Source organism: Argopecten irradians, chromosome 8 (assembly GCF_041381155.1).
Source record: "Argopecten irradians isolate NY chromosome 8, Ai_NY, whole genome shotgun sequence".
NCBI lineage: Eukaryota > Metazoa > Mollusca > Bivalvia > Pectinida > Pectinidae > Argopecten > Argopecten irradians.
The window spans coordinates 30287888-30312675 of record NC_091141.1 but is presented as its reverse complement, the minus strand read 5'-3'; the positions used below and the strand labels follow the sequence as shown (position 1 = coordinate 30312675).

Below are 24788 nucleotides of genomic sequence, written 5' to 3'. Positions count from 1 at the left end.
CAAATAACGGTTAGACTTGACGTACTACATGTACATAATTATATCAAAAGTAATATCATCGATACTTGTACGTTACATATGAAAGGTGACTGTAGCCAAAAACATACACCTGTGTGCACTAACACCAACCATGACCTCTGCCATTACAGTCTTGTCATCATTTTTTTTTATTCCTTAAAATATTGAATATATAAGACTAATATCCTAACTTATGTACTTGTACATGTTTACGCTGTATGTCAACCGTACTTCCCTAATTAGAATCGATGATTTTAAAAAATACTTCTTTATGTGGACCGACAAAGATAGTAAAAGGTCAGCTGGAGTACAGGTAGGCTACTTCAGCAGACGGCATAACAGTCGTAAAAAGCGCTATCACTTACAAGGCATAAACTCTGCAGCGTTGTAGCATATGTTATATATAGCTGGTATAGGGACCTGAAAGGGCCCAATTTTGATCACCGATTGCTCACTTTCTAGTTCAAACTTTCTTTTCAAAATTCAAGAATCTGGCATTACAAACATCTCTTTTATCTACGACAAAGCTTAAACCCTGTCCACAAGGCAACCATTTTTTTCAAATTTATCATTTTTGAAAAGCTACATATCCATAAGGTCTGATTACAAGATGGGAGTTTTGATATCATGAAACAAAATTGAAACAAATTTGAAATGAACATACCTCAATAATATTGAATATAGACTTTTGACTTTGACTTATCTATAGCATAGGTAATGTACTGCAGGGATAAAAGAACAACTGAAATGAACTAGAAGATCAGGGGGAAATAATTCATATTCTCTACCCCACCCCACATTTTTTGAATTTCTACCAAAGCATATCTAGAACTGAGTATTAAAGCAAAGCAAAGTTCCAGAACTGGCTCATTACTATAGAAGTATAACTTAGTAAACAAAGCATAAAGAAAGGATTATTACATATTATGTCATTATGTATATGAAAAAAAAAAAATTATGGTGCAACTAATAAAATATGGCCAAAAACCAGCCGCAAAAAACTCATATTTGCTCTTATTTTCTATATAAGCTCTCTCCAAAATTACAAACTAATACCAATTGATGTAAAAAAAGTAAAATATTTAACTTCTATAGGATTTCAAGGACAGATAAGATCAATTCTAGAGCAAAAGTTGAACCCAAAAGAGCTGATCAGAACAATATTGATATAAAACTAGTCAATTCTATGATCTGGCTGCTAAAGCATTACACATTTCATCTCTAAATTTACACCATCCGTCTTCTTAATTAACCCCTTCACCAGAGGCCTACATACAGTGTAAAGAAGCCAACTCAAATTTCACTAAACTATTCACTTCGAAGTAGTTAATAGCACTGATATTTTAGAGTTATACATAAAGAAAAAAGATAAATTATGCTCACGAATTAATAAGCAGGTCATTTATGGAAAGGCAACTTTGTCTAACATTTTCATGAAATTAGTTAACTACCCTTGGCGTTGGGAATTAACTGTTAAACTTGTCGGCCTAAAAGGTACAATTTACAAAGCATGGTTAAAACAGAAGAAATGACTAAAATGAATGCGTAAAAGTAGCTGAACACAAAAACAAATTGTGTTTTATGTAGACTGATTAGGTTTCATGGTCATAGTCAATTACTTGTGGGAACCCAGAGTACCCCAATGAAAACAACCGACCTACAGCCTGGACGTATAACCCATTCCTGACCGGTTTTAAACACTTAAGATTGAAAAAGAAGTATATACTGGATATCTTACAAACAACATTATCCATTTCATTAATATTTACATAAGATATTTTAGATACACACAAATATAATTATAGTAATTATTAGAAATAGAAAAATACAAGGAAAGAGATAACGCCTAAAGCCTAATTTTGTTTTGCATAACTCCTAAGCACAGTGTATCACGCGGATTCCGAGAAGTTTACTTAATATCATTGAAATACACATTCTTTCTAAGTCAGCAGACTTCTTTAAACCACCCCCTTTGCAAGGGCCCCTAGCCCCTATGTCAGATTGTCCCAAGCCTCGGTGTCATAATCGTTACAAAAATATCTCCTGTATAGTCACTTTCAGGGATATTGGTACATCTGCTTAGCTTTATTAAAGATGCTCCACCGCTGACAAATGGTATTTTTTCACTATCAAAAACAGGAGCAGACGATTTATTATTTTTCTTCAGTTACAAAAGTTACTTACTTAACACCATTACCACCATTGAAAAGTTAGAGCTTCTAATGTTACTTAAAGTTTAAAATATGAAAAATAATTAATTGCATCCCGAAAAAATTCCGTGGCACTATATCCTATATGGAATGAAGAACTGATTGCGGATGCACCAAAGGCGAAATAAATTATTTCATATTATATTTTGTGTTAAATAGGCATATATGTACACGATTAAACATCAATTATTGTTCAAATGATGAATATCGTTCATGCTCTGTCTGCGGTGGAGCATCTTTAACAATATATGTGTGATGTGAACTTTTTAACCAGAATTCCCCAAATAACAGTGTTGTCATTGAGACAGAAATGACTCCGTATTAAATATAACTATCAACTATGTATAAAGTACATGCAAAATACCATCAACATTCGAATTCCAGTCAAAAATATGCAGATTGGGTTCAGAAAAAAATGGTGTCCAGGGACGATGAATGATGAAAACGTCATATCCGCTTGTCATCCTATAGAGACTACAGAACCAAATGATTTCCATAGACGATAATGTTAATGTTTGCCACTGTCCAGGTTAAATGGAGTTTCCAAGTCTGGTCACCTGTAACTAATTTTGAAGAAGGTCATATAATGATGTTTCATATCACATACCTCTGAATAAAAAATAAGATCTACCATCATGTTAGACCTTAATATTGGGAGTGCCATCTTATGTTGAATTCCGCACCAAAATTTGACCAATATTTTTTTTTTAATTCCAATATTGATTACCTCCCCCTGTCAGAAACAGACTTGAAATAATTTAACATCGGAATTTATTGCCAAACCCACATATTAAACGTTTGGAACTGATGCGCCCTGAATACCCAATCAGCAGCCTCCAAAACATTCACCTCACTATGAAATCTTGTGCCCACAAGGGGATTTCAAGAAATCTATTTTAGGTTTGATTCTATAGTCTCTATAGGGACGTCTTGGTACACTGTGATACAGTATGACAAGTTAAAGTACGCTAAATAAGGTGCAATGGTGTGGGTATTCATAACTAGATATACGCTTATGTATATTCTGACACTACGCATTGATACGCTTATTTTAGGAGTTCGAGTAGTGGTAGAAATACAGAGATACACTTTGACACATAGGGACACGCAGAACTCGACGTTGATCTAGGTTGCCCTACACTGTGTTACGTAAATGTACACTTCGGTTCCTTATCTTTGAGTCCAAGAATTCATGGGTCTGCATAGATTTCCGTCAGCGTATTGAAAATCGTTCAACATTTGTTCTCGGACGTATGAGAAAGCCAACTGTCAAGAATGCAATGAACGTAAATATCGCAAGTATGACTAGGTCCTAACTATGTCACTAACCTAACTCCTAAAATGAGCGTATCGAAGTGTAGGACAGCGTAGGACGCTATTGTGAAGCCTACATAGGTGTATCTAATAATACCCACATTATTACATCTTATCAAGTGTATCACAACTTATTATAACGTTCTTATATCAAAGCGTACCTTTACTTCCTCATACATTGTTAAAATACGCCACGGTGCACTAAAAGCGCAAGTATGTTGGGGCCTTAAGACAAGATGATAAATAGATCAATCAAATACAATAAGAGGGTAAATAGATCAATCAGATATCATAAACTATGTACTCTAGCAGACTTTTCAGCTATATGTCGAAACCATCAACCTCTCCACAAACAAAATATTAAATGTTGAAAACTGCATACGTTCAAATCGCTCATTGGCATTATTTCTGACAATGCTCAAGGATAACATTGATAGACTGTGCCCCACTGATGTCTCCGAACATTTCGTAGCAGATACCCGACATACCTTTGACTACCCAGTTTCGATGCTCTATCTGATTTTTGTGATATTGATGGTAAACCAATGCTGTGTGACGTCTGCTAGTGTCTCGAATTTCGGAACGGGACCGTGAGGAACACGACGTAAGGAATGTTTGTGATTATCCATTTTCGACGCTCTATCTGGCCTGATGGTAAACCAATGCTGGGTCACGTCTGGTGGTGTCTCCGAGTTCGGAACAGGAACGTGAGGAACACAACGCAAGCTATGTTTTTGTCATTTGATATACTTTTAACCGATACACAGATAATTACATAATATTCTGAGGAGTTCTGGAGTAGGGTGTAACCGCAAACATGATATAAATGTCCATATTGATGTATCTTCTGTAATCTTCGATTTGATAATAATTCGCTACCTGGGTCGATTGTCATGGAACTGCTCATATTGAGGCTTGTGGTGACAGGATTTCTTTTAACATTTTACTTTCAGGAATCCCTGTGCATTACAATCATAAACTCGCATATACAAAGTCGGGAAAATATTCATACTGAAATAGAATTGAACTTACATTGAAACATATTTTTCTATTTTCATATAAATAGTTTGAACAACCTCCAGGCTTTAAATGAAATCTCCAAACAAAGCATGGGACAAAAGGATGTTTGAGTATCATTCTACAACGATATTGGTGCTTTTCCATAGAACGGAATTAATACAACCGTTCTCATAATGTATGATGACAGGATATCTGTAATACCAAATACTTTTTTTCAGCACATTAGATATATATTTGTGAAAGATCTTTAGAAGACCAGACAATGAACACTGATCGTGGGTGAGAGAATAATCGAGTATCCATTCAGCAATTATTAACGAAATCCCCCATTGTAGGAATGCGTTTGGAGGCATTTTATCACCAACAGGGATCATCTAACAGTCATGACATACTTTTTCATATTCCAACGTTTTATCTGGCCATCCATTAGGGCTTGGTATAATCAACCATTCATTTTGTCACTTTCGACTTTTAAGTTATCACCCGTCATATATTTTAAACGGTTTGCTGAAGGTCCATGTCTATCAAAGTTCGACTTTGTTAATTCATTCATCTCGTCAGTAAATCGATTGAATACATCACTTGATAAAAAGCATTGATTCTCTACTGGTACAATGACGTCGTAAAACTAACACAGATATATCTCTGGCCTGAATATCTAAATGCCTGAAAATGGAACCATCAGAAATCGTTGATATGTTTCCATGTTATATTTGTAATATTAAATACGTGATGTGACTTGTGAACTAGTATCCATATGTGTGATACATATACAGCAAAAACTCAAAATAAAATATATATATATATATATATCTTTACGGACGACAAGCAGGAAGACAGACTTGGATACTCCATCACATACCTCCTTCACTTAGCAGAATTAAAAGCATATATATTATTTGTTACTAATTATCACAGCATCTGCGTGCTATCATTTCCAAACAATCTCCGAAATCCATTATTCAAATCGTATTCATTCTGCCGTTAGGCGCCATGTGTTTTGTATATAAATGTGTAACTCTTTATCGTTAATGTGACTCACACCATGTTATAGCATAGTACAGTTTCTTACCACTCGGCGAATTTAAGATCGTCTCAGCCGACTTGTTCAGATGTCTATATAAACAAGTAAAAACTTCCACCTCTCGATCGCAAGTTCGAATCCCACGTTGGGCAGTTGCTAGATACCGACCGTATTATCTCCAAATACTCCATTCTAGACCAAATCGGTCGTTAAATAAACCTTTTTTTTAATGACAAAACCACTTTGCGCATGTGTTATTGAGACAGATGTCCTCGGGTTTGCTTAATGTTTGTGCGTGAAAAGAGCCAATTCATGCAAAGACCAGAATTGTCCGTGCAAAGCCAATAAGAAACCGCAATGAAAAAAAAGGAAAATGTTAAATTAGGCTTCATGGTCTCACAGTAGGTACTCTCACTTCACTATATATGTGCATATAATGATTTTTAGCAGTACTGCTAAAAAAACATTTTCTGCTCTTATTTGTATTTGTAAAAATAAAACCAATGCATTGAAAGTACTGTAATTTTCAAAATGTTGGTAACTTTTTGTGATGAATGATATATTGAAAGCTTATCTTGATTTGTGAGTATAAAAAGGCCATGTAAAGCTGAACTTTACAAAGTTAGGACATTAGCGATAGAAGGAGTGAGAAAAGGCAATTATAACGAACAGTACAGTCGGAGGAACAATATTAAGATAATGAACATGAAAGAATTGAATACACCAGAGGAGGAAAACAAAAGGAACTTGGCTGCTGACTTTTGTAATTTGGTGAATAGAAAACTCCAAACCCAGCTGATTTCTCCTGGAGATATTCAAGCTATTCACAGAATACCGGGGAGAGACCCTCACAAACCTAAGCCAATAGTCGCCAAATTCTGGAAGAAGGATGTGAGGAACTCTGTAATTAGGAAGAAGAAAGTCCTTACTGACACTGTCAGGTTAGTGGACGATGTGACCAAAGACAATGTGTTGCTTGTTAAAAGTTTAAAGGACAATCCCGATGTGGATAATGCCTGGTATTTTAACGGGAAAGTATTCGCTGAAAGTGGTGGACGCAAAAAGCAGATAGACTTGTTTGACAAAGTTTCGGATATTTTCCATAAATGAAAAGTGTGATCAGGTGACTTGGTTTATATATTTTGTGATCTGTGTTTGATTCTAAATGTGTATGAGTGAAATTTCCAACAATTAAGGATTTATCAGTGCTTGTCGGTATATACGGATTCATTATTCTGTGTCTATGGAATTACCAAGGTAAGATTATGTAGTTTTCTCATTTTGATTACTATAATTGTACATAATTTTTTTTTTTTCATACTAGCTCATATCTATAATGATCAAAGTCCATGGTACTCCCTGATGGGTTTTTTTTTTAAATGCAAATTAATATACATGTGTACATAAATAAATATATACATAGTATATACATAAATAGTATATATATATATATTTTTTCCTTCTCTTTGTCATGTACTATATATGATATATCTGCTACGAGATATTGAAAGACAGACACATGTACAATATAAATTTGGAAATATGTTTATAACTGCAATACTGCAGATCTATATTTCTCACGTAATAGTTTGAGCAGCTGGTAAAGTACATGTATATATTATATGGTGTAAATAGTCCATAGCTAAATTATCTTACCCAAATTTAGTGATTGGTTGTTCAGTCAAATGCCAGTATTCAATTTAATTGATTAATTAACTATTAGAGACTAATTCATTCACTCGTTATGTTTTTAATAGCTCAAATCAGTTCCTTTCTTATATAAGTATTTGTAAGTTTATTTTCTGTTTTTTTTTATTGTTGATTTTTTTCTTATTATTATTATCCCCCAATTCCCTCCAAAATAAATGATGACTTATAAATATTGTTCTTTATCCGGATATGATACCAGCTTTATTTACTTTTTTACGATTTACCAATAGCAATCGGAAACTCCTCGGATGTAAATAGACTGGATTACCTGCCTTAGTACCAATTCTCTCCGCTAGGCCGCGCTCATAAGTACTAATTGTATTTTCGGAGCGAAGCCTGGCGGAGAGTAGAAAAACTACGGCAGGCAATCCAGTCTAGGATGTAAACCGAAAGTTACATCCGAAGAGCTCCGAGTGTACCAATAGGGACAGTCTTGGTCAATCAAACACTTGTGTACATTGCATCTAATAATCTTAAGTATAAGTAAGCGTCTGAGCGAATGAGATTCTATTAAGTAATGTTAGAGCAGGACAGCCTTGTTTACTCAGAAATTGCTTTTAACTATGGTTGCATTTGTGAAACATAAAGATACAGAGTGTGGATGGATTGCAGATGGTTCTGGTATTTCTCACTGGTATGACTATACTGACAGCAATACTTTTGATTATGGGTAATTTAAAAATTCTTTCTATGAATGTAAGGGGACTGTACTCTGACAAACATAAGAGAAGGGATGTGTTCCATTGGTGTAAACAAAAACAGGCAGATATTGTTTGTCTCCAAGAGACACATTGCACAAACACAGTAGAACAGATTTGGGAAAGAGAATGGGGATATCAGTGTATTTTTAATAATTTTAATTCTAGGTCTGCAGGTGTCGCCATACTTTTCAGGAATACTTTTGAGTATACAATACACGGAAGTAGGTTAGATAATGATGGAAGGTTTATAATACTTGATATTACAGTCAACAACAACAGATTTATTTTGACTTGTATTTATGGTCCTAACAAAGACACGCCAGAATTTTTTGCAAATATAAACACAACTCTAATGGGCTGGGAAGGTTTGCCAATGATTATTTGTGGTGACTGGAATACTGTTCAGGATAGGAATATTGATACATGTAATATAATTAGAAACAATAATCCAAAGTGTCAGGAAAGTATAAAAAATCTTATAGAAACTTTCGATCTTGTAGACCCATGGAGAAATTTTAACCCAGAACAAAGAACCTTTACATGGAGACAAAAAACCCTATCAGACAAAGCAGGTTAGACTATTTTTTGGTAACAAATGACATATTTACTAAGACCAAATCATCATCAATTCTTCCAGGCTATCGAACAGACCATTCTTGTATTTTGTTAGATATCAATCTTGATAATAGTCAGAGAGGGAAGGGCTACTGGAAACATAATGTTAAATTGTTAGGTGACACAGAATATGTTGATTTAGTTAAAAAATGTATTAATGAAACGTTAGATGAATATATTACGAGTGGGGATAAGCAGGATTTGGAGAATGCAACATTTCGAATAAACTCGCAATTACTTTTTGAAATACTGAAGATGAAAATCAGGTCTTTGACTATCTTTTATTCTGGAAATAAAACACGTGAAATGAAGAGGCAAGAGAAAACTTTAGAGAGTGATATTGCAGAACTAGAATTAGAAGTTAACCAAAGACCATCAAGGGATATCATATCTGATTTGGAGAATAAAAAGCAATTACTAGAAAACATACGCAGAGATAAAATAAAAGGTGTCATGTTCAGATCTAAAGCCACGTGGTATGAAGATGGTGAAAAAAATTCCAACTACTTTTGTAATCTAGAGAAAAGAAATTATGTAAATAAAACAATTTGTGAATTGATATCAGAATCTGGAGATTTGCTTGAAGATATGGGTGAAATTCTAAAAGAAGAAGCTAACTTTTTTAATAATTTGTATCAATCAAATAATAGGGAGACACACAGCATTGAGAACTCAGAATTTTTTAATCATGCAGTGAAACTAAGTGAAGAAGAAAAAGAAAGTTGTGAGGGTTCTTTGAATCTAAAGGAATTATCTCTATCTTTGAAAAATATGAAAAATGGGAAAAGTCCTGGGTCGGATGGTTTTGGGGCAGAATTTTATAATTTTTTTTGGAAGGACTTAGGAACACTGCTTTGTAAATCTGTTAATTATGCATATGAAAATGGAAAACTCTCAGACTTTCAATGTCAAGGTATTATTACATGTTTGCCAAAAGAGGGAAAGGATAGAAGGTTTATTAAAAATTGGAGACCCATATCATTATTAAACATAGACTACAAAATAGCAGCAGCAGCCATTGCAAATTGAATGAAGCCACTATTACCTCATATAATTAGCAATACACAAACAGGATTTATTAAGGGTAGGTTTATAGGGGAAAACACTAGACAGCTTTATGATATCATGCACCTATTAGAAGAAAAAAAAACCCAGGTTTATTATACATGATCGATTTTGAGAAAGCGTTTGACTCTATACAGTGGGATTTCATAGATAAAGCCATGGAAAGCTTTAATTTTGGGGATTCAATTAGAAGATGGTTTAAAGTTTTATATAATAATTCAAAGAGTTGTGTTATAGATAATGGATTTATGTCAGAATTTTTCAGTCTTCATCGCGGTTGTCGTCAAGGCGATCCACTCTCTCCTTATATTTTTATTATAGGTGTTGAAATTCTTTCTTTATCTCTTAAAGCAAACCCAGATGTAAAACCACTGAGAATTTTGAATAAAACGTTCCTTTTAGGCCAGTACGCGGATGACGCTTATATGTTATTAGATGGTTCCAGCCAATCTTTATATGCCACTGTTGAAATACTAAAGTTATTCTCAATATTATCAGGGTTAAAAATAAATACGATGAAGTCTAATATCTATTGGCTAGGTAGTAAAAAATATTCAGCAGACAGAATTTGCCAAGATTTGAATTTGTCTTGGTCCACACAAAACTTTAAACTATTAGGAATCACATTCTCATTAAATTTAGATGACATGGAAAGACTTAATTACACAGGCAAATTAAGAGACACTGAACGGAATCTTAAATTTTGGTCAAAAAGAGATCTCTCATTAATTGGTAGAATAACAGTGATAAAATCTATTATTATTCCAAAATATGATCATTTATTTAGTTCTCTTCCAAATCCATCTGCTAACACTATTAATAAGCTTAATAGTATATTTTACAAATTCATCTGGAATTATAAAGTTGAAAAAGTAAAAAGAGACACCTTGGTTGGTTTAAAAGAGGATGGAGGGCTTAAAATGATTCATACAAATTCTTTTATAAAATATTTGAAATTAAAATGGTTGAACAGATTACTGGACAATACGGATGCACCCTGGAAATCATTAGTGCCAAATATTTTTTCCATTAGATCCAAATATTGCTGTCCAGTTAAATGCAGACACATTGAAAATGGTAGGAAAACATATAAAAAATAAGTTCTGGCAAGATGTTATTCTTGCATTATCTGAGTTCCAGGATAGTTCAGAAACTTTAGAAGAATATCTTAATGAGGATGTTTTAAATTTTCTTCCTTATAATGAAATCCGCCAGGGTATTGGATGGAAGCCTTTCGGTCTTAATAAGGTTGTAGATCTATTTGAAAATGGTATTTTAAAAAACTGGCAGGATGTACACGATATTCCAGGATTAGGTTTTTTACAGTTTTATGCACTTATCAATAAAATTAATCCAGTATGGAAGGATGAATATGTAAGAAGGGTTACACAAGGAGAAAATATAGAAGCTCGTAGAACTAGTAAAAGCACTATACATAAAATAAAGTTCAATGTCAATTTGAAATTTATTTATGAAAAACTTGTAAAACTTATATTTATAAAACCAATGAAGAGTCAAGAAAAGTGGAGAATTAAATTAAATTTAAGGGATACCTTCAACATGGATACATATATATCTGTATTTCAATACACACAAGAAACAAAGTTACAAGCTTTCCAGTATAAGATTCACCATAGAATACTACCAACAAAATCATTTCTTTTTAAAATAAAGTTGGAAGACGATAATTTATGTTCATTCTGTAGTAGAGAAGAAGAATCATTGGAACACATCCTCTTCAACTGCTATTTCTCTAATGAACTTATACAGGAATTTAATGCATGGTACTGTGAAAATGATGAAGTTGAACATTTTTTAATTTTAAGTGAATCTGATGTCATATTTGGAAATGCTAATTTTAAAAATAGACTAAACCACTTTTTGTTACTGATGAAATACCATATTTATACATGCAAATGTAAAAACGTACTTCCTCTCTTTCAGTTATGTAAATTGTCCTTCACAGAAGTCATCAAATTAGAAAAGTACATTTCAAAAAAGCAACAGACTGAGCAAGTTTTTCTGAAAAAATGGGGGCCATTTGCTTTAATTTAAGTACCAATATATATAGCTAGTTTATGAATTATCCATGTCAGAGTGCTTTCCTCTTATGTTGTAAATTAATACCTGAATAACACTGTGCGCCTGTTATGTATGATAAAATGACTATGTTTTGATGATTTCTAAATAATTTTTAACCTTCTTCAATATTAGTGAAATTATATGAATCTGTATTTATGTCTACGAACTGATATACATCTGTAATAAACAGTCATTTATATTATGTTATATTTGTGATATATACAAGATACAGTGCACATAATCGGCGCAAACGTAATATTTTTTTTTCTTCTTCTGTTATAATATATACACATGTATATGCATGTTATCTGTACCAAAGAGGGTCTGAACCATCTACAATCAATCCAATTATACTTAATTTATATATAATTATATCAACCATGGCAATTATTGTTGTTATTATTTATTTATTTTTTATTTTATTTTATTATTATTATTATAACTACTTATTTATTTATTTGTTTTCCATTTATAAATTCACTTATTTTATTTATTCATTAACCTATTTATTTTTATGAATTTATCATTCAGTTATTTTCATACATTCCTATTTTTTGTTTATCTACTCTTTATGTTTTTGGTTTGTGTAAACATACATGTATGAAAGAATGATTGTGTGAAACAGATGGAGTGAGAGTCAGGATAAATGTTTTGTTGATGTTGAATATGTAAGTTATGTACTTGAGAATGAAAGGGTTGAGAGTTGTTTATGTGTTTAGGTGGGAATGAATGTGTGTGTGATGATTGAGAGCCCTCGTGTGTGGGGACATTTGTTTGTAAGGAGGCTGACCCCAGGGCACCAACCCTGGCAGTTTCTATGATAGAATAGTCTGGCCAATTAAAAAAAATTTTCCACCTAAAAAAAAAAAAAAAAAAAAAAAAAAAAAAAAAAAAAGCGGCACATATAAAGTTAAGGCTAATTATAATTAATATATGTTTCGTTAGAAATGAATGCAAGACGTATTCCAACACAACAGTTGATTCTACATAAACAAGGGAAAACAAACAAACTGTTAACAATTGAGGTTTAGTAATAATGTGTTTGTGATGTTAACCTCTAGGTAGTCACCAGTGAGTCTGTAGCATAGAAGAACACTTTTATGTCGCAGTTCTGAATAATTTGAATACGAATGTCCATTCATTTTACTGGGATATCTACCAATTCCAACACAATAATAGTGCTCGATATTAACACTCTCAATATGTTTTTGGGGCGATTTTATTCTATTAAACTGATATGATTTTATTTTATTGCCAATAAGTTTTAGCTTTGTTTAACTTTCGTCAATGGTTGTATGGAGTATATAAAACAATCAAAATCCGTCTTTATGCATCTGTTGTTTATTGTGGATAGTTATACAGTGTACCAATACCATGTTGTAAGACGCCTCAAATTCTCAATATCCCTGGCATGATAACGGGGTACACATGTTTAGTTCAACATCAAAGTTTACAGGATACTAAAATATAGATATTTGATAATTCCTTAGACGAAAGCCTTGCTATTTCCTTCATTATTCTTGTCATTACACATTCACAACAGATTGGCCTTTACAGTATACATGGACATCATTTCAAAATTGCTGAACTATTTAATTCCTTTGGTACATGGTTGTGTTCACCCTGGCTGTTTTGGTACATGGTTGTGTTCACCCTGGCTGTTGAAAGGACTATGCCCGTTATTGAGAATGATGTCAAATGTTAAATAGAGGTAATATTGACCTAACTGTGGTAGGCGACCCCTAGGTACACCGAGCATGCCACATATGAAAACGTATATGGAATAGAAACCAGACCAGGCCGGACGGGCGGACAAAAACGGCTTCTGACAAAGTTGGAGAAATTAGAAAAAAAATAAATAATCAGCTTTACACGATATAACGTGGATCTGAACTGACAGAACTATTGATTTGACAACGAAAGCCATCCCTTCAACAACACATTGAACAAATCTACAACAGCATTGGTTCTTTTGAATTACTTGTAATTTGTGCCGAATTGAATCCAATTAGTAGGCGTTTGAATATCAGTTATTTCATTACGTTTGTATTTTGAAATTATTGTGATTTAAGTTTTTTAATGTTCGTTCCAGGTTGAACTCATAGTAGAAATCGCGCCACCGTAACAAACAACATTTGCAATCACATTAAAAGTATCATCGATTTTGACTTCATTCGACAAAATTTGAACAAATATCTTCACAGGGTTTTGTTTTTGTAGCATATTTGGGCATTGCTATTAATCTCAACAGTTACTGCGAATATTTGAAGCAGTTGCACTCATGTACCCGTATGGTACGAAATACTTCAATGTCATTCATCTCCATTATGATGTCATTCATTTCATTGTCGAACTTAACATATTAGCAATCGTGTCTATACTACATTCAGAAAACATATCACTTAGTAATACGAAATTACTTGTATCAAGTAAATATATTACTGAAGTTTTACTTAGCATTACCTGCAATTAGTAGATGATTCCTTAAGATTAACTTAAAGTGGTCTGAATTACTTACAACAAGTGAACTATTTACTGGAAATTTACTTAGTACAGATTTGAGTAAAGACCAGGTAAATATTTTACTCATTATCTAGAGATTTTTACGTATGGTTTTACAAGTATTTTTCAAGTAATTGTTTTACTGCAATATACTGAAATTGTCATTTCATATTTCAAGAGATTCCCGAAGTAAAATAACAACTAAAATACATTTGTAAGTCAATGTCCATAAACCGCAAAATATCTTCTTCACAGAATACTAGAAAAGCTGATCGAAAGCGAGGCTATAATGAACAATAAACTTGCTGACATGACAAGGAATATTAGTTTCAACATTTTAAGATTATATTCTTTTCAACATTTTAAGATTATATTCTTATCTATGATGGTTGACTAATAAAGTTTAAGCCACAGTCGACGAGGCACCGGGAAGGGAGGTACTTGACTCATGGAACATATGTACATCACGCAAGTACAAAGTGGGAATTGCTCCCGTCTCTTGCATTTCAGCGACCCATTCATGTTTACCTACTCTTCTAATCGCCTAGGTTACTGACTCTTTGCGTATTATGTTTTCTTTCGGAATTCGTTTGTGTTCGCTTCATCCATGTTTTTGACACACCATTTTGTTTACATTAATTTAATTTGTGCAGTGCATTATGGGAGGTCACTAAAATGCAACACTACTATTTTTATCATACTCAGTCTACAAAATTTGACCGGGTCGGTTCAAAATACAGAAAGATGGAATTCCCATTATAATGATTTATTTTGACACATTTGCACAATAACTGATATATATAACTTAGTTAGGTATCTGACACAAATTTGCATTGTTTATTTAGCTTCATATCCCTTTAACAATATCAATACTATATAATATACAGCATTTGAGGCCAGCAAACATGAACTTACTTGTCAGAGATTTAGTTAATTTTGAAATATTATTCTGCAAAATATGTCTTTGCAAAGTATAAATATAAAGAATGTAGTATCCAAATATTCTGACTCTAGTTTTTTTTTTTTATGTAGCGAAATGTAGTCTTTTTGAATGATTCGATCAACATTATATCTTATATCCAAAACAATCAACCTCAGTTTTCGTAATATATCTTTGTAAAATAAATACATATTTCAAATCATACATTATTTAAGTTCTATAATAATTACTAGTATAGCAAATATTGGTAATTTTAATCGATGCTGCCTATATGAATGTTACTAATTAAGTTCTGCTCCAGTGTGTTACATGTTCCAGTATGATGTTGGCGTTTGGCTAATTAATCTAGACCTCTTATCAGTAGATCTAGATATATTGGCCCCTAGCTATATATAGTATATGGACCTAGCTGGGCGGTCAAGGGGAAGAATTTTAATCAGTGAGTCATCATGGTGCCAACCACAGGGTATAGCTTTATATTTTGTCAAGTATTATTTACTTATTAAATTTATTTTTCAATAGAGGTACATGATGATTGGTCACTAGGCTCTACTAATAATGTAAACATGTCTGTAATATAGTTGTTTTCAATCAGATATGCCAAATGAAAAACAAAATGAATTTTTAATTACTACGGCGGTTAAAATAAAGGTCATAGCGTGTGCACCAATTTTTCCATTTACCGATGGAAATCTTACTTTCTAGCACTTTTTAAAGGGAATGTTGTGGATGGAGGAAGACGATTTTCTTCACGGAGATGTTATGTTAAATATATACCAAAGTTTTATAGAATTTGAACTTGTGTTTTTTTTTTTATTTTATGGTTCAGTAAATGGTACAGTAATATGTATCTATAAATGGGAGAGCGTTTATGGATATATTTATCATATCCAGGTGAAGAATTCCTTGGGAACAACATCCATACAGGTGAATTTTAGATTGATAGTAACATTTGGAAAGTATTCTGTGGGACATATATTAAATCCGAAACATAAAAAGATGAGAATGTCATTGTCATATTATTGATAATAAAAATCTTTATTGAGCATTACTAAATTTAAAGGTTACACTGGAATTGTTAAAACACATGTGTCAAATAAATATAAAGTGCAAAAAAATGTATTTAAAAAATTGAGATACAAGTTTATACTTGTTATACAATAACCATCCTTTTTATTATTGTTTTACTTAAACCTGTGATTTTGTAGAATTTTTGAATTGATAGCATTGATGCAGCTAAACCCATTTGTTAATATTTAAAGTAAAATTAGGATTATGATGTCTATATTGGAAAAAAATTAACTGTTTTTTTTCTTCCATATATAAGATGTTATAAAGTGAATATAGTTATAATATATATAACAAACCCACAACGAAAAGAATGATCGGTTATACCAAAAAAAAATCTTCAATGTGAACAGGAAGGAGGATATCATGGACAAATCAGGAAGATTTTACTTAATTTATATGCCACGTTATATTTGAATAAACGTTTTCTTGTGCCTAATATTTTTTTTATTATTTTTTTTTATTTAAAGATGCTCCACCGCCGACAGAGCATAAATGATATTAATCATTTGAACAATAATTGGTGTTTAAGTGTAAATGTATATGTCTGATTAACACAAAAAATATATATAAAATGATTTATTTCGCCTCTGTTGCATGCGCAATCAGTACTTCATTCCATATAGGATATAGTGCCATAGATTTTATTAATTCTTGTTCATATTTCTAACTTGAAGTCAAATTAAAAGCTCAAACTTTTCAGTGGTGGTAACGGTGTAAAGTAAGTAACTTTTGTAACTTAAGAACAATACTTAATCGCCTGCTCGAAATTTTGATAGGGGAAAATACCATTTGTCAGCGGTGGAGTATCTTAAAATGAATTACCATGAATCAAGTAAATAAATTACCTCAAAACAAGTAAATGAAATACCACAAATTAAGTAAATTAATTATCACAAAACAAATAAATTAATTAGCATTTAACGAGTAATTAAAGTACTTGTTTTTAAGTATATTTTTTACTTAAACAGTTAGTACAAATTTTCCTATCAATTACTTGCAATAGGTAAATTATTTACGGATAAAGAGTATTTGTTTCCTTATGAATTACTTGAAGTAAGTACATGTATTACTTTGTTTTTCCAGATATAAGTAAAACTAATACTAAAATGATAAGCCATTTTACTTATATCTTGAACTTCTACCGAGTAATTCTTTTACTAGAAAAGTGCTTGAAATTAAATTACTTGAAATTATTGCATATTACTAACATTTACTTACCATTTGGATAAAAATAATTACTTTAACATTTCTCAATCCAAGTAAAATAATTACTTGTTCTAACTAATTGTAGGTAATATTTTTTACTTAGTGTATAATTGTTTAGCGCTTACATTAAGAGCGCAGTTGTGTGCAAACTTTGTGGCAATAAATATCATAGACACATAACAGACACAATTGAAATCGACCAGCATAGTAAACTGTCTAAAAAACGCGTTAAATTAGTGTTTGCACGGGATGTCTTACCATGTGTTGCGATAGTTGTCGAATTCTAAATTCTAGAGTAAGGTCATCATATATCAAGCCCTAATGAAAAATTTAAAAAAGTATAAATGAAAATATGGGCCATAACGATTGTATAGCTGTATTTCTGTGTTATTTACGTAGGCCATGTTGTTATTGGGTAACTGGTTTGCACAATCTTCTTTTTTCTCCTGTGAGTCAACAGGAACAGTCTTCGACCGGCAGATAGAACAAGGGAATGAAGTGTTGAAGCTCTGAGATGATGCAAATGATCAAGACATTGGTTACATGATCAGATGAGGGTCGATAAGTGTATTATGGTGTTAAGATCCTCCGAATCTATTGATAGTATATACACATGTGAGTCACTAGAAACTGCTTCGTTACCGACACTTTGACAATCATCCGTGCAAACATGTTACATTTGGTCATGCAAATTCCAAAAGCGTATTAAAAAATGTTTAAGATATTTATCATTGATAATAATGGTCTATCTTAAAGAGGAGAAATCAGAACTATACTTACAAGAAAGTTGTTCAAAGGTCTGGTATCTCCTTTGGCTTGTACTTTGTAACACCGAGACATTCGCAAAAGTTTAAAATATATATCAAATATAAAGATGCGCTTCGTCATGATGTTAAGTCTTAACTCATTTTGCTTGCGCCTTGCAACATCGACACCTTCATTGGCACAAACAAGCCCCCAATAAGTCAGACAAACTGATCCCGGTATTTCCTAAAAGTATCGATCAAACTTAACCTTTTTATGTTGAACTAAGGTATGTGCTATTCACTTGAATAACCTGAAGGTCATATGAGGTCTGGGCTTATTAGTACTTGAACGTATTTTTGTTATTATATATTTGTATATTGAATTTCTGTGACACACACTGAAGAGCTCACCAATACAATCTGTCATGTTATGTTTATAACAGATATACCAGTCGCTCCACTCGTTAAGCTAAACAATAAACATTATAGACCATTAATTAATTTCAGCAAAAGACAGATATCCGAAGCCTTCTCAAATAAATGGCAAAAACGAACGGCAATGCCGTTTAGGTGTGTATCTACGATGAATTGTAGCAAAGCCTTGGAAACCTATAGCTAGGTAAAAAGTTAATGTTTTCAACTTCGTGGAGTTATTAATAGGTCCCAGACATAATTTCAGGATTTCAGGACAAAGCGAAGCGAAGCGATAAACAACAAAGAATACACGGCAATTGTTTCCCTTATGTCTATACTCTGTTACAAAATGGTATCAAACTTGATGCGACTGATACATCATGTTTGCTCAAATCATTATAATGTTTTAAATCAAACCTTCACTAGCAAGCCAAAATAACTTATCAACGAGTGCAAAAGGCAAATGTGTAAAAGGCTCGTTGTACTGTTGCGTGTGACCAACTCGTGTGTAAATGACTAAATGAGCAGATCGAGATCTGTGGTAGGTGATACTTTGTATATTGTATAATGATTGCAATGAGATTTTTAGTTTATCACGTATCGTTGGCACTGGTATTATGATATATTCAAAACATTCAATGAATTAGCATTAGTACAATAATATACATGAATTGTTTGGTATATGTGTTTAATCTTTATAATATAGTATTCAGGGTGTGATTGAACGCATAGTGGACAACAGGGTGTATGCATCAAAGCTTGTCCCTCTATAAATGTTAAGACCAAATACTGCTGTCGATTGTATTATAATTTATAATACTGATATTCCGACTAGCATTTTAAACAACCTTATTATAAACATGTAATAGAGCAATCAAAGTATACTGTATCAAATGTCTTAAAATTGTACCGATTAATATCGTTCTTCTTTAAGGCAGTGTTACGCTAAGTAAATGCTTACATGTTTCGATTCCGACCAGGAATATATCATTTATTGGAAATATTTCCGGGTACAAACAGATACATCAAAATAATTATTATTCAACTACTTTCATATTGGTAACAATATGAGAAAACTGTCCTATCAATAGCATAGCAAAACCGGGCCAATATTAACAAACTGGGCAAATATCGACAAACTGGGCTAATATCGACAAAATGGGCCAATAGGAGATAAACTATGCAATATTGAAAGCGCATCAATCGAAAGCATGTAACGGCATTCGGATCATTTCTTGACTCAGCATGGTGACTACGGGCAAGTTCACGTGAAACTAGTGGGTTGAGAATTGAGTAACGTAAAACTCCTATTTATCGACTCTAGTTCGAGAGTCGTAAAGAAAACGTGCTGGCCTACCCCGAGAGAAACTCTCCGAACCCTGAATCTGAGCTGGGTTAGACACGGGTAGAGTTTAAAAATCAAATTACTCTAGAGTTTTACGTGAACTCGCCCAACAGTTTACGACGTGTGTTCCGATTAACATAGTTTAAAGACGCATCAATGGAAACCAACATACACGTGGCATAGGAATAGCGTGTGTTTTACGCATCGTGTTGATTTAACTGAGTATTGGAACCTTAAACGTATCGTTCAACTCATTACCGAACATTACAACTTTGTCATCGGTTTTACAAATGCTGGATATTACAGTAGACGTACTGTAAGCTTGTAGGCCTAATGTAACATTAGATATACATGTTTGTAGTAAGTTGTCATGTTTCAAGAAATCTGAGCTCAACTTTAATTTGATTAAAATTTGATAAATCTAATCAGTTTGTTCTTTGTAATTTATCAATTTATTATTATTATTGATAAAAAATAGTTAATAAATGTGTCATTAATCAGCTAATTGCATATTGACCCTATTATTAGGCCCCAGTCTGTTACATTGGGTGTCTACCACATTTAAAATTTCATTTAATAACCCTATAAGTTCTACAAGTAATACGTTCAATATAAAGTACAGGGGGTAATGTCAAAACACGTTTACCACCTGGCCACTGTGAAATCATACAGTGAGATAAGCAAACTTCCCGGTCATGGGTTTGTTTGTTTTTTTATTACTTTTGTTTTTTTTTTCTTTTTTTTTTTGTTTTTTGTTTTTTTTTTTTTTTTTTTTTTGCAATGTAAATATCATTATTTCATTTTATAATTATTCAGGCAATAAAATGAAATACAAAATTAAGGCATAGGGGCACTTTCGCCTGGGAACGTTTTAATAACATAAAATCTACATTGTCAATATATCATTTGACACACAGCGCGTCATCCATATGTTTTCTTATTTTTAAGTATCCCACTAAGACTTTCCCCCAGATATCTGCGAATAAGTTAAATTAAGATGAGGTAAATTTGGATCTTATCTTGCTTCGATTGATGACGCTGACGGAACATTTAGTTTGCGTAAATTTATTGATTATCGACAATAACCGAGAAATACGAAATCAAGTATAATTATATTTGGTTAAAAGGTTTTGCAATAAACACTTAGAGTAAAGTTAACACAACTGCTAGATAAGACAAGTTTATTGTTATCTAATAGATATAATCTCTACTGATAATTAATGCTGCTACGTATCAACAATGTTGTCCATTATCATTTTGTGCAAAACAATGATAAGAAAATCACTTTAATGTTTACATGATTTATGTGTAATATAATAAATGGACTATTACACATTAGTTATAAAGATTATTGTTACAGTGAAAGTTTGACTACAAACATATTAAAAGATATATATCACGTTGGTCATTTTATGATATCATATCAAACACAACTAAAACAAAGTAAGCGTACAATGTACCTCTCTGACATTAAATACTGTGTTCAGGGTTATCTGAATTCGGTTATGCAATTATGGATTAACATTATAAATGTAAATGTAAATTATACATATTAACAGTTTGGCTTACTATAATCATTGATAGCCTGGCATTTCTGTCAGGTTGCTTATATTTCAGTAATACGTTACACACTCCAATGCAGTGATAAACTTTATACTTAATATAACAAAATCATAATGCTTGCAAGTTAGCATACATTATAACTATTGGAAGAATTTTGTACATCATTATTATCATTCATAAATTAGAAATAAGTTAGCTTACTTAAATATTAGACCAATTTACACATGTGATCCTTGATAATAATAAAATAACGCATTCAAGGGTATACTGTAAAACTAACTTTCATTCGTGTGTGATTTTCTTTCACAAATTTTGCAATCCAAGTACATTTACTAAAGTTTATCAGGGACCGCAGAATTAAACCAAAAATAGACTCCTAAAAATCCCCTTTTGAGCACAAGATTTCAAAGAGAGGTGAATGTTTCGGAGCCTACTGATTGGGTATTCATGGTGCATAAATTTCAAATGTTTAAATGTATACATGTTCATGAATATTTTGGTACATCTACGGTGCGAAATTCAACATAAGATGGAACCCCTCCACATTAGACTATGTGGGAAGAATTCGGACAATATTACTTCGCACTTTCTTACCCAGTGCCCGGCACTGTTCTATAGTCGCGTTAAAATATTAAACTTTCTTGTAAGCTTCTTAGAAGTTACAGAATATGTAACATTCGACCACCTTTTAGAGGAAAAGCAATGTCAATTTCTACTTGGAAGCCAGGTGGATATTCCTCGTGATCATGATAGATGGGAGATAATGATGATAAACATTGCTGACATACTCTCATCACTAATTGTACATATCAACACTTTACTTTGAAAATGTGATTTTGAAATTCTAAACTGAATATCGATTTGTTTAATTGAAATGTAAAATAGATATGAGATCTCTGAAAAGAGGAAATAAAGAAAATTTATCTATCCATCTATCTATCTATCTATCTATCTATCTATCTCTGAATCCGCGTGATACACTGTGATAAGGAGTTATTCAAGTTTTATATTAGACTTAAGTCATTATCTCTTTCCCTGTATCTATCTATTTATCATAATCACTATTCTATGTATCTGTATATGTAAATATTTTATGTATTTATTCATCAAATGGGTATAGTGTTGTTTGGTTCTGTAAAATATACAATATAATCTTCTTTTTCAATGTTAAGTGTTTAAGGCTGGTCAGGAATAGGTTATATATTCAGGCTGTGGGTCGGTGGTTTTCATTTGGGTACGTTGGGTTCATCTATGTCATTGGCACATCCTTAAATGAACATGAAACCTAATTGATCTATATAAAACACTTTCTGTTTTTTAGTTCATTAACCAGCTAATGTCACTCATTAATTTTAGTCATATAATAATTTATTTATTCATTTATTCATATATTCTGTTTCAGCCGAGCTTTGAACATGGTACGTTTTTGGCCGACAAGTTTAACAGTTTATTCCTGACTTGAAGACAGCGCCAAGGGGAGTTAACTCATTTCCTGAAAATACCAGACAGAGTTAGCTTTCCATAAATGACCTGAATATGTATTTATGAGTATAATTTGTGTTTTTCCCTATATATTTATCTTATATACTTCGTTAATTCAATTATAAGTGTTATTAATTTCACCCCCAACCCCACATAAAAGTTTATCAAGATGGTAGATTTTAATTTCTTTTTATTCATATGTATGCAAAATGCCTTTCTTCAAAATAAGTGACAGGTGACCAGACTTGAAAACTCTATTTAACCTGGACAGTGGCAAACGTTAACATATCGCATATATGGAAATAATTTGGCTCTGCGGTCTCATCACGGCGAATTACTATCTACATTTTCTTTATTGATAGCAATAATCATTCAATTGATAATTCGCTAATAATTAACTTCACGAACTTGTTTTGAAATGGAAATCGGGAAATTGAATAGCCGCGAAAGACAGTTAATTTACAATATAGGTCCCTTAAACGTAGTACATATCAGCAAATGATCCTGGGAATAACAAAAAAGTGTGATTTTTAAAAGCCTTGTAAACTTCCAGAACTTATATATAATTTACGATTAATGCTGAAAGTCATTTGTGTAAAAAAATGCATATATTTTTACTGGATTATTACATGTGTATTTCAGCCGTGGTGTCATTGACATGGTATATCTTTATGAATTTATATCATGATATGTTTAATTTATTAATCAAAAAGTGTATGACAGGTTTGATAAAAATCCGATTGTATACATACCAAAATAAAAGCATGCACCGATCAGATACTTAGTCCACATACAACTAAAGTATGTGTAATTTTCAAAAGGCCACCACAGCGATAAATGTAAAAGCATACACCGCTTTGATAAAATAACCGAATTTAAACCTACCCGAATAGAGGCGTGCACTGAACAAATAATTGACACACATACTATTTGAATATGTGTAATTTAAAAGACTACGGAGATCGGTGTACTGTTACGTAGATAAGTGTTAACTCGTCCGTGAACAGTAGACGGACTGGGATCTAGGTAAACACAGTGAACATCGAGGTCTAATAACTGGGGAATACTCACCTTCAGATCTGAGGTAAGTACTAACTTGTTTATGTATAGTTTAGATCAAGTAAATATTCTCCAAAACATTGAACTTATGATACATTGCAAGACTGGAAATGAACATAAAATCATAATATTGACTACCAGGAAGTAAAACTCAGTTCACATATGTACTGTGTACGTGATCTACAAATCTGGATTTATTAATAGACATGTGCCATTAACCATTCTATACCATAAAGAACATTAAACATACACATATCAGTATCACAATACAGTATAATGTATCGTTTACATTAATTTTCTAATAAAATTTCAAAAACAATACAAAACAACACACACCTTAGTAACCAGGAAATTAATTAGACTCGGTACACATACGCGTATACAGGTATCTAACCTACAAATGCATTTCAATAGGCATGATAACCCATTCGATGTCTTACAGTTCAGGTAAACAACTATGTAGGTAGTAATCACAGAATACTGCATCGAAATGCAAAATATCAAATTAAATCAAGTATGGTAAACATACAGAGCAAAACGTACTGCAATTAGTCGTCATTTCTTTAATGTTAAATTAATTGTACTACCAAACAATATATATAAAAAATATGCATTGTACACATAGAACAAAAACACATATAGATAACGGTAAGCTGAAGATCGTAAATTACATTTTACTCGATTTACTTCTATAACTTAGC

General features: G+C 32.3%; 2 protein-coding genes across 2 annotated transcripts in view; both read left to right on the top strand.

Moving 5' to 3' along the window:
- Positions 1-24788, top strand: part of LOC138329827 (tropomyosin-like) — a 134866-nt gene that overhangs the window by 87129 nt on the left and 22949 nt on the right. The gene's annotated exons all lie outside the window — the stretch shown is intronic.
- LOC138329825 (tropomyosin-like) overlaps positions 23907-24788 on the top strand; it is a 1360115-nt gene continuing 1359233 nt past the window's right edge. The window contains exon 1 of the mRNA XM_069277118.1: positions 23907-24112. The gene's annotated coding sequence lies outside the window, so the exon portion shown is untranslated. The remainder of the gene's footprint in view (positions 24113-24788) is intronic.